The sequence below is a fragment of the Poromitra crassiceps genome (genome assembly GCF_964638095.1).
Source record: "Poromitra crassiceps genome assembly, chromosome: 8".
Classification (NCBI taxonomy): domain Eukaryota; kingdom Metazoa; phylum Chordata; class Actinopteri; order Beryciformes; family Melamphaidae; genus Poromitra; species Poromitra crassiceps.
In genome coordinates, this window is record NC_139629.1 from 8,409,616 (window position 1) to 8,422,115 (window position 12,500).

Here is a 12,500-nt window from a genome sequence, read left to right on the forward strand (position 1 = left end):
GTAAGTAAGTAAGTAAAAGTTTATTTCTAAAGCACCCCTCCCAGCACGAATGCACAGAGTGCTGTACAAAATATAGCAGTCAAAACATTTAGGCCTATATGGCACTAAGGCATAATAATAACAAAGCATAGCATGACAGGAAAATAGAATAAAAACTTAAAAACAATATACAAACATGAAACCAAGTGCAAGAGGACAGTGACGTGATGAACGGCCTAAGACTGCTCAAACGCCTGCTTAAATAAGTGCGTCTTTAGGTGTCCCTTGAACAGGTTGAGGGAGGGAGCCGATCTCAGGACCGGGGGAAGTGCGTTCCAGAGTCTAGGGGCGGCCGCCCCAAACGCCCGGTCCCCCCTGGTCTTTAGTCGGGTCCTGGGCACTGCCAGAAGCCCCTGGTCAGAGGACCTCAGCGAACGAGTGTTATGGTGTGGTGGAATGAGCTCGCTGATGTAGGCTGGGGCTTGGCCGTTTAGAGCTTTGTATGTGATAATCAGGATCTTGTACTGGATCCTGAAATGAACTGGTAGCCAGTGCAGGGAGGCTAGAATGGGAGTGATATGGCAGGATTTTTTAGACCTGGTGATTAAGCGGGCGGCAGCGTTTTGGACCAGCTGCAGACGGTGAACAGAGGCTTTGCTGAGACAGGTGAAAAGTGAATTACAGTAGTCTAACCGGGATGATATGAATGCGTGGACAGCCATTTCAAGCTCTGCATGAGACACAATGGACCTGAGTTTAGCGATGTTGCGGATGTGGAAAAAACAGTTGCGGGTCAGTGAGGAAACATGTTTGTCCATGTTCATAGCCTGGTCGAAGAACACCCCAAGATTTCTGATGTGGGGGTGAACGTTGGTGGTGAGGGGCCGCATTAGGTTTTTTACCTTGGCTGCTAGGGAGTCTGAGGCAATTATAAGTACCTCTGTCTTCGCTATATATATATATATATATATATATATATATATATATATATATATATATATATATATATATATATATACTACTGTGTGTGTGTGTGTGTGTGTGTGTGTGTGTGTGTGTGTGTGTATGTGTGTCTGTTTTATATATATGTATATATATACTACTGTGTGTGTGTGTGTGTGTGTGTGTGTGTGTGTGTGTGTGTGTGTGTGTGTGTGTGTGTGTGTTTAGTGTCAGGGCATGTGTGTGTGTGTATATATATATATGTGTATATGTATGTATATATGTGTTTGTATATATGGGTGTATATATATATATATGTGTGTGTGTGTGTGTGTGTGTGTGTGTGTGAGTGAGATCCGGTGACCCCGTTCAGAGGTACAGTACACAGACGATGTCGTCATATCCTCCCATCAAGAGGGTGTTATTAACACCATGCTCACCAGAACTGACTCCTGTTGGGAGTGGTCTGGTTTAGAGGTAAAATATTCCAAATGTGCAGTTTTTTATGAGAGGCGGAGCGGGTGGAACCGCTGGTACCATTCCAAATCAAATTCATTACCTGTATTTACAATCAATAATGTCAAGTGTTATGCCCGGCCTGGGGGATACCCAGCACAACATAAAATAAAGTGACCATGCCACGACAGGTTTTCAGTCCACAGAATAAGATTTATTTAAATATAGCAGCAGAGAGCATCGGGATGAGCACACTCAAAATAATAAACAAAATCTATATTTAAACCTAAGCTTACCTGTAAAGAAACCCCCCCCAAATAAACAACATGGTTCTTACCTGCTTAACTAATAACAAAAACAGGAGAAAAGTTAACTAAAGATAAATCAAAGATTCTCACCCCTACATGCTGCTATAGGACTGTTCACAATTATCATCAAAAGTTCAGTACTTGATACAATGATCAAATGGGTTTAGCTAAGCTAACACAACAAGAATGAATCAGCTCCTGCCATGACACAGCCAGGTTGGGAGGAGGAAAAAGAGGAGTCAAGAGGCCTGGGCCAGGCTCCTTTTAAGGCCAGTCCCATCAGCCTCCCAACCAATCACCAGCCACACCTGTAGAAAAGAGAACATGGGAATGGAGTGACAGCTCCACCGGGGGCAGGGAGGGAAAACACATGTCAGAACTTCAACAAATGGATAGTCTCTTCCCCAATGTGGACTGCCACAGAAATGACCCACACTGGGTCATAACACCCCCCCCTCCTAAATCAAGCATTTCTCCCCCTCAAGAAATGCTTGATATCACCTTACACCATCTCCACCCGAGACAAGGCATCCGCCACAATGTTATCACTCCCCTGAGGGCAGACAAAAAGAATGCCAACACGCTACGCAAATGTCAGCCTGTTCACCTAACAAACAAAAATATCACTTTTTATTAATTTTTTTAAAGATCACAGGCCTATAAAAAGATAACCTTTATTTCCTTAAAACACGAGACCTCTTAAGGTCTCATTATGCTTTCCGCATCAGCGAGGAACGCGAGTGTCCGCGCGGAAAAGTGACGTCAAATCAGCAGACACGCCCCTCCGCAAGGCTCCGTGCGGACGGTTTTCGAGCGGCCGTGCGCACGCCGAAATTTGTAACTACGCGGACGCGGACGGGCGGACAAAGTGGAGTTTTCAAGACTCGCGCTCAATTCCGCCTGCAGAAACCCACACAGAGTATACAAGCTCCACACGTTTCCTCGTCGGATTCCGTGTCTCTCATTTCCGTGCGGCCGGCCAAAGCGTCAAGCATAATCCAGGCTTTACGCCTCCTCTTTTTTCGGGCACGCGCACCAGCACCCGCTGGGCGGACTGGGGACGAGCGCCCCACAGAGGCAGAGTCACCCATGCACAACACAGCACTCTCCGCCACTTCAAGGGTAGAAAACACGTTTCCTCCTGCCAAGTCATTACCAAGAATTAAATCAACGCCAGGTATTGGTTACTGAGGACACACACCAAGTTGAACCGGGCGTGACACAAGTGGAGAAGAAAGATGAACACCATGCAGGGGCACACGCACCCCCTTCATCTTAATTCCTCTCACACACACACACAGGTCTGATCCACAGTATGACTGATTGAGTTTTTTTTTCCCCCTTTTTAAGCCATATTTAGAGTAATATATCATTTTAAATCAACATTAGGATTATACTGTTGTGATGTCATTATTCAGTATATTCTCTTTCATGTCACCACCTGCTCAGCTCTCCTGTCAACATAATTGTAACTAACAAACACAAACTGTTTTAGCCAAATTCATATCAAAATGACACCTACAAACACAGGTACACAACCCAAGCCGTACACAACACACAAAGTTACTTAGACAGACTAGACACTTACTTTCTTGGTTGTTGCTAAAAAATCTGTCAGTGTGTGTCACTCACTGTCTGTCGTTCACTCGCTCACTGTCTCGCAGCTCGCTCACCTTCAATTATCTCGCCAGGCAGACAGACAGTCATCACTCACCACCATGCTGCTGCTCTCTCAGAATCGAGTTACCGCGGACGCGGCGTCAGATGACTTCCTGCCTGACCTGCCTTTCGTTTCAAAATAAAAGCGATCCCGTGTTTTTCATGCTTTTCCTGTTTTCCATGCAGATTGTTTTATTTTTTTACAATCTTCGTTCTCAGGACACTCTACAATTTTCTGTTCCCAAAGTCCGAACTGAATTGGGGAAGAAAGCTTTTAGGTTCTCTGCACCCACCGCATGGAACAGTCTGCAGTCTGATCTTAAACGTAATAGCTTAGTAACCTTAAATGGTTTTAAGGCTATGGTAAAATCTCTTGAGAACAGGCTGTCTGTATGCAAATGTTTTATTTGATCATTTTAATGTTTTTCAATTGTATGTGTTTATGTGTTTGTTTGTTGTAACTTTGTGTTGCTGCTGTTTCTTGGCCAGGTCTCTCTTGTAAAAGAGATCTTTGATCTCAATGGGACAAACCTGGTTAAATAAAGGCTAAAAAAAAAAAAAAAAAAATCTCTGAAATATTAAAAAAATCTCTGAAATATTAGGGGAGGTCCGGACCTCCCCGTCCTCATAGCTAGCTACGGCCCTGGAAGGATCACGCCGAACCGGACGCGGATGTTGATCATCACGGACTGGGGCTTCATGATGCCAGAAAGGACGAAAAACACTCTTGTGAGTTAATACAAACTCATCCGCCAGCACAGCAGCTGCGGCCAGAGAGGTAACTTTCTGTTCATTTACATAAGTTACAATGCGCTCTGGCAAACAGAATTTAAATTCCTCCAGGAGCACCAACTCCCGCAGCTGTACAAAATCACGCACTTTACTAGACTGGCACCACTTATCAAAAAGCATCCCTTTATCGCGAGCGAACTCAACATAAGTCTGGTTGGTTCCCCTCCCACAAGTCCTGAATTTCTGGCGGTAGGCTTCTGGCACCAACTCATAGGCAGCGCTCTTAACACTGTAGTTTTCACCAGCTCGTAATCCAGGCTCTGCTCCAAAGTTAGGGAGGCACACACCTCCTGAGCCTTGCCCATCAGTTTACATTGGAGCAATAATGGCCAAACATCCTTTGGCCAACTTAAAGCTGCCGCAATACGCTCAAAAGCATGAAAATAAGCATCCACCTCCGATTCCCTAAAGGGAGGGACCAGCGCAATGTGCCTGCTCACGTCGAAGCTTACGCGGGAAGAGGGCGGGAGTGGAGCCCCATAGGACTGAGGTGCGGAACTCGACTGATTTTGTAATTTAATTGCCTCCATCTGCAGGCGCATAGCCTCGAGTTCCAGCTCTTTCACACGGAGAGCCGCCCGCAACTCCTCCCCCGACACATCCGCCACTTGGGACAGACCTGCGGCGGAGTATGTTACTGTCGACGGCACTGCCTCACTCTTTGCCCCATCCACATCCGGCCCCACCTCCAACAAACCTCTCTCCCCCAGCTTCTCCACCACAAGCTTTTTCAGCTCGTCTTTTTTTGTGTTTGCAGGCACACGCACATCAAAACGGGTTGCAATGAGCATCAGATCTATTTTTCGGCATTGATTTAATTTGGTCAATGTAGGACTAGGACCCTGGCAAAAGAGAGAGAAAAAAAAAACTTACCCGACTTACCGCAGTAACGTGGGAACGGACGAGCCCCCAATTTATGTTATGCCCGGCCTAGGGGATACCCAGCACAACATAAAAGAAAGTGACTCCCCCTTTCCCCTCTCCCAAGGATGACCATGCCACGACAGGTTTTCAGTCCACAGAATAAGATTTATTTAAATATAGCAGCAGAGAGCATCAGGATGAGCACACTCAAAATAATAAACAAAATCTATATTTAAACCTAAGCTTACCTGTAAAGAAAACCACCCCAAATAAACAACATGGTTCTTACCTGCTTAACTAATAACAAAAACAGGAGAAAAGTTAACTAAAGATAAATCAAAGATTCTCACCCCTACATGCTGCTATAGGACTGTTCACAATTATCATCAAAAGTTCAGTACTTGATACAATGATCAAATGGGTTTAGCTAAGCTAACACAACAAGAATGAATCAGCTCCTGCCATGACACAGCCAGGTTGGGAGGAGGAAAAAGAGGAGTCAAGAGGCCTGGGCCAGGCTCCTTTTAAGGCCAGTCCCATCAGCCTCCCAACCAATCACCAGCCGCACCTGTAGAAAAGAGAACATGGGAATGGAGTGACAGCTCCACCGGGGGCAGGGAGGGAAAACACATGTCAGAACTTCAACAAATGGATAGTCTCTTCCCCATGGACTGCCACAGAAATGACCCACACTGGGTCATAACACAAGTCTCTCTCTAGTTTTACTCCAAAGGTCACACGGGACAACTCAAGATTTCCAACTCAATCAAGTTGTATTTTCCAACTGTGTTTCAAGATTGGTTGGCTTCATTGGTTGGGTGATAATCAGGTTGAAAACCTTCAAAGACACAGAGAAAATAAGGTTAACAACATTGCCATTTTACAAATAATATTTTCAAACAATAAATGTTCTATCTTCAATTACATGTCCTTTAGACAAGAAATAAATTGTCACCATTTAAATTAAATTATTAATGTAAATTCATGTCAAATTAATTAATGCCAACATTTTAATTAAACATTAAATGAATTAACCATTCAAGCCATTTAAATGGGATAAAGAAAAATAAGGAAAAATAGCTGATCTACAAGCTTGTAGATCGGCTCTTTTTCACCAGGTCTTTTAAACCTTTTTTAACATGGTACATTCATGTCCACATTTTTAGTAGCGTTTTAAACATAAATTTAACATTTTTTACTTTGATAATTTATACTTTTAACTTATGCTTTTAACTTATTAAACTAAAACACAATATGAATTCAAAGATGCAAACACAAAAATGAAATCAGTGCTGCAATGCAATGGTACCTTCCAATTGAACTTTAGCAATTTAACAAATAAATTAAGCAGCATTGCATCAAACATTTAAGCAGCATTTTAAAACAACAGGAATGTAAACATATTCACCGACCATTGGCGTCTTTGGAATTAAACTCTGAGTAGAGCTTGGTGCTTCTGGTTGCTGTCTGTTTGTTTGAATGTATGACTGAGAGCCTTCATTCCTCTTCAGGTGTTCTCAATCTGGTAATGAGCGGCCATTTTGCTGCTGCATCTTGGGAAGTGTAGTTTTTTGTGAGAGTAATCCCATTCCCTGGCTCATCTCTTGCACCAGGGGCTATGGCTGTGTGTGTGTGTGTGTGTGTGTGTGTGTGTGTGTGTGTGTGTGTGTGTGTGTGTGTGTGTGTGTGTGTGTGTGTGTGTGTGTGTGTGTGTGTGTGTGTGTGTGTTAGTTAAATGGGATAAAGAAAAATAAGGAAAAATAGCTGATCTACAAGCTTGTAGATCGGCTCTTTTTTACCAGGTCTTTTAAACCTTTTTTAACATGGTACATTCATGTCCACATTTTTAGTAGCGTTTTAAACATAAATTTAACTAAACAAAGTGGTTTTACATGTTGCCAAAAAATACAGTTTAATTGACTGCTTCTACCTGCTAATAATGAGTGCGAAAAGGAGCAAACAACACACAAATATTCCTCTAAATCTGGTTTGAAAAGACCCAATTTTTTTTGGGTGGCGGCGGCCGCCACCAAATGGTCCACCCCTGTAACAGTAGGACTACCCACAATGCACTGTACTATGAACGGGGCTTCCGGGTTAGCTCAGTAAAGTGTTGACACTTGTAACTCCATGGTCTCCCGTCTGCTTCATTATAGAAGAAGGATAAGACTTTAAAAAAAAAACTTGCGCTTTACCTTGCTATAAGCTGCGGATATTTTTCTCAAGGAGAAGACGTTCGGAGGACAGCGGAGTAGCGAGGATAAAGGCAGACAACAGCGACAAACAGGCATACTCACGGGGACGGGGAAAAGCCCGCCAGCCATGCAGCGGAGGAGCAGACAGTCGCGAGAGAGGAGACGAGAGGGGAGACTGACAACGGAGCGGCATAAAAGTTTTCCTGAACGTAAAATAACGAGGGAAAAGACAAAATGGGTGAGCCGCCGGCAGTGGTACAAATATCACAGGTACAAATATCACACCCAGAGCCATTTGACTTTGCAAATCCGTCAGAATGGCCGAGATGGGTCAGACGATTTGAACGATTTCGTGTTGCATCAGGATTAAAGGAGAAAGACGAAGAATATCAGGTGAATTCACTCCTATATGCTATGGGAGATGCAGCTGATGATATTTTAAGGGTCTTGCCTATGACTGATGAAGATAAAAATAAATATGACGAAGTTAAAGCTGCTTTTGAGAGACACTGTGTAGGAAAACACACAGTTTAACATGAGATCTCAGCAAGAAGGAGAGACAACAGAAGCATTCATCACAGCAGTGCACAAGTTAGCAGAACATTGCAGCTTTGGTGTACTTAAAGATGAACTCATAAGAGACAGAATTGTGGTTGGAATAAAAGACAGGAGGTTGTCTGAACAGCTACAAATGGACTCAGAATTAACCCTTGCAAAGGCAATACAAAAAGTCAGACAAAGTGAGACTGTTAAGAAACAGCAGAAAATAATGCACAGCAATGCAGTGGGAGTAGACCCCAAAATAAATGTGGATGCCATTAAGACATACATGAAAAAAGGAAAAAAATTCCAGCAAACAGGACAAAAAATAAACAAAGGCCAATGGTCAGACACACAAAAAGAAAAGGAGTGTGGCCGATGTGGAAAAGGATGCAAACATGCATGGAAAGACTGTCCAGCCAAAGATGTAGAATGTCGAAAGTGTAATAAAAAAGGACATTATGCAGTAGCTTGTTACAGTGGTCAAGCAATACACACTGTCACACAAGGCCTGTCTGATAATGACACACAGGAGGACTATGCATTCCTAGGTGAGATAGATTCACAAGCGGCAAAGCCATGGATGGAAACAGTTCATCTGAATGGAGAAGCCATTAACTTTAAGCTCGACACAGTATGTCACATCCATACCAGAACATGTTTTCAAACCAGAGCAAGATGGCAGGCTGGAAAGGCCACTTAAAAGACTGTTCGGACCAGGCCGCCATCCCCTGAACGTTAAAGGCTGCTTCCGGAGCAAAATGATGTCAAAAGGCTGCTCTACAGATCAACATGTGTATGTTGTGGCAGGACTGACACAACCACTACTGGGCCTACCAGCAATAGAGGCCATGAGACTGGTACACAGAGTTGAGGAGGTCACGGTAACACAGACGGAGGCAGACTTCAAGACAGTTTATCCAGCAGTGTTTCAAGGGCTTGGCAAGCTAAAACAGCCATATCATATACAACTGGAAGATGGGGCTATACCATACGCCCTCTCAACACCAAGACGAGTTCCTCTACCTCTGAGAGATAAAGTACGTGAGGAACTGGATAGGATGGAAAAAATGGGAGTCATATCAAAGGTGACTGAACCAACAGCCTGGTGTTCTGGAATGGTTGTCGTTCCAAAACGAATGAAAGACAAAATCAGGATCTGCGTGGATCTCACGCCACTGAATGAGGCAGTGAAGAGAGAACGCTACATTCTACCGGATGTTGACCAAACACTCGCCATGATGTCAGATGCAAAAGTTTTCACAAAACTTGATGCTCGATCTGGATTTTGGCAAATTCCGTTAACACCAGCATCACGACCCCTCAGTACCTTCATCACTCCCTTCGGGAGATACTCCTTCAACCGCCTGCCCTTTGGTATTGCGTCGGCTCCCGAGCACTTCCAAAGGAGGATGTCGCAAATGTTTGAGAGTTTTGAGGGAGTGTTGTGTCATGCAGATGATGTATTAGTGTATGGGCGGAATGGTCAGGAACATGACCAAAGACTACATCGTGTGCTACAAAAGATGCCGGACGAGGGTCTCACTCTGAATGAGAAGTGCGAATTCCGTAAGGAGCACTTAATGTTCGTAGGTCACAAAGTTTCTGAAAAAGGTATCGAGCCAGACCCTAACAAGGTTAAAGCAATACAGCAGATGCCAGAGCCAACATGCGTGGAAGATGTGCAGCGCCTCATGGGCATGGCAAACTATCTGACCAAGTTTGTGCCACAGTTGGCTACTGTCACCGTGCCAATAAAAGACCTACAGAAAGAGAAAAACGAGTGGGTCTGGGGAGAACCTCAACAGACTGCTTTTCAAAAGCTGAAAGAGTTGCTGAGCGCACCAAATGCACTCGCTCAGTATTCAAACACAGCAGAGATGCCTCAGCATACGGAATCAGTGCTGTTCTCACACAAAAGCAAAATGATGGCTCATGGCAACCGCTGACGTACATATCAAGAGGACTGACAGACACAGAGAAGCGCTACGCGCAGATTGAAAAAGAGGCGTTAGCAGGAACATGGGCATGCGAACGGCTAAACTTGTATCTGCAGGGTCGGCACTTCACACTACTAACAGACCATAAACCCCTCGTCCCTCTGTTGAGCACCAGAGGTTTGGATGATTTGCCACCCAGAATTCTGAGGTTCTGTCTGAGACTCTTAAGATATGACTATGACATTGTCCATGTCCCAGGAAAAAACCTCATCACCGCAGACACTTTGTCAAGAGCTCCAGGAAGTGATGCTCCATCCTCTGACGACCTGGAACTGGAAAAAGAAGTCCAGGTGTTCGTGGATACTGTTGTGTCTTCACTCCCTGCTACAGATGCACGGCTGGATGAAATCAAACGGGCACAACAAACAGATGAAATCTGCAGAGCAGTGGCACACTACTGTGAAACAAAATGGCCAGAAAAACACAGACTGAGACCTGATATGGCACCCTACTGGCAAGTCAGAGCAGAGCTGTATCTTGCTGGGGACCTTCTCATGAAAGTAAACAGAATCGTTATACCTCAGTCACTCAGAGAGGATATAATGAATAAACTCCATGAAGGTCATCAAGGAATAACCAAATGTTGGGCCAGAGCGCAGGAATCAGTATGGTGGCCGGGCATCTCTGCACAGATCAGACAAGTGTGAAATATGCCAAAAACACAGAACACAATACAGAGAGCCACTGATCCAGACCCCAGTCCCGGACCGGCCATGGCAAAAGGTGGGAATGGACCTGTTCGAATGGTCAAAAAAGTCATACCTGCTTATTGTGGATTATTTTTCGAGGTTCATTGAGGTGGCAGAGCTCAGGGTCACATCAGCTGATGCTACCATTCGAGCTGTGAAAGAGGCTTTTGCTCACCATGGATATCCAGAGACTGTGGTATCTGACAATGGGCCACAGTTCTCGTCAGAGGCATTCAGAACATTTGCACAAGAGACACGAGCAGTCCTCGTTACCCACAAGCAAATGGCGAGGCAGAACGGGCTGTTCAGACCGTCAAGGGCCTATGGAAAAAAGACACTGACCAAACTAGAGCGCTGCTGGCTTACAGAGCCACACCCATGGAGCAGGGATACTCTCCAGCGCCAGTGACGGCGATAAACCGGGGCAAGGGGGGTCTAAAGCCCCCTCGCAAATTGCTGTAGCCCCAGTTAAGCCCCCTCAGGTGTCATTTGAATAATCTGGAAAATGATTCAGACTGTAAAGCATTATTTTGGAAATAGCTATGAACTTGCTAATCCTCTACATAATAAAATTAAATATAACAATTGTTCTTTGTAGTGTCTGTTTCACATTACAATTTAAAAGCTCATGAACACACCAAACAACATGAACAAGTTTAGAATCTGAAACCTGAAAATCCGAGGAGCACTTGAAGGCAACATTAGTCTGCCTGTCAGCTGTCACCGGCAGACGAAACTGAAAGATGCTACCATGCTACGTTTTCTGAAAAGAGTTGAGAAACAAAAAGTAAATCCAGATCCTGTCGCCGTCGAGGACGAGGAGGACAAAGAAAAAGATGGAGATAATGATGATGATTTGGCTTTTATTGAGGAAAAAACGAGAACCTATTGTATAGCCTATCAATGCAACTTCCAGTAGGGACCGTCATGTCAAAATGCCATTCTCAATGTTAAGTATCTCTATATATGACCAAATCCGTTTTATTTGTAACTAATTCCGTGGCCTAATGGATAAGACGCAGGACTGCCAGGATCGAATCCCCCATGAGGTGCTAACTTTTTTCTTTCGATGTAGCAAAAATCGTTGAATCTGGACACGTTGTGGGGAAGTAGAGGAATTACGTCGCTATATATACCATTTCGGTATATATAATTAGACCCTGACTAGATGTAGTGGTTTGACGTGCAGGAGACGGTCGTTATACGTGAAAATGTTTGCTGGGAAGTCTGTCGAAGTCATGAAACTTGATTATTTTCTTAGCACCCTCACAGATTGGTTTAGCCCCGCTTTAGCACCGGTAGAGAACTCATCCTGGCGCCGTGCCTGTCCAGCGCAGTTGCTGATGGGGAGAAACCTGCGCACATCACTGCCACAGACTTCACACAAGCTGGATCCTAACTGGCCAGACCTGCAGGCTTTTCGCAAGAAGGATGAGGAAGGGAGGCGTAAGCAAGCTGCATACTACAACCTCCACCACCGTTCCCGAACACTACCAGAACTCACCTCTGGACAGAAAGTGTGGATCACCACAGAGGAAGCTCCAGGAACTGTAATAACAACTGCAAACATGCCAAGGTCTTACTTAGAGACTGATAGGGACACTCTAAGAAGAAACAGAATCCACCTGAGAGCCACAGGGAACCCTCCTGAACAACCAGTAGCCACTAGATCAGGCAGAGTTTCAAAGGCTCCGGAGAGACTTGATTTATAAATGAAAAGTGAATGTAACCTGAGTTCAGAGAAAAAAGAAAAGAAGAAAAAAAAAAAAAAAAGAGAAAAGCAAAAGGACTGTTCAAGTGATATAATACTGTTTCTAAGTGTTAAAGAAAAAGAGCATACAAAATATTGTTAAAAGAATGGCTAATATTTGAGCAGTTTGTTGCTGAGCTAAAAGGAGATACTGTTCTTAAGTGTTAAAGAAAAAAGAGCCTACAAAATGTAGTTAAAAGAATGGCTAATGTTTTAGCAGTTTGTTGCTGAGCTAAAAGGAGGAGGTGTAACAGTAGGGACTACAATACCCACAATGCACTGTACTATGAACGGGGCTTCCGGGTTAGCTCAGTAAAGTGTTGACA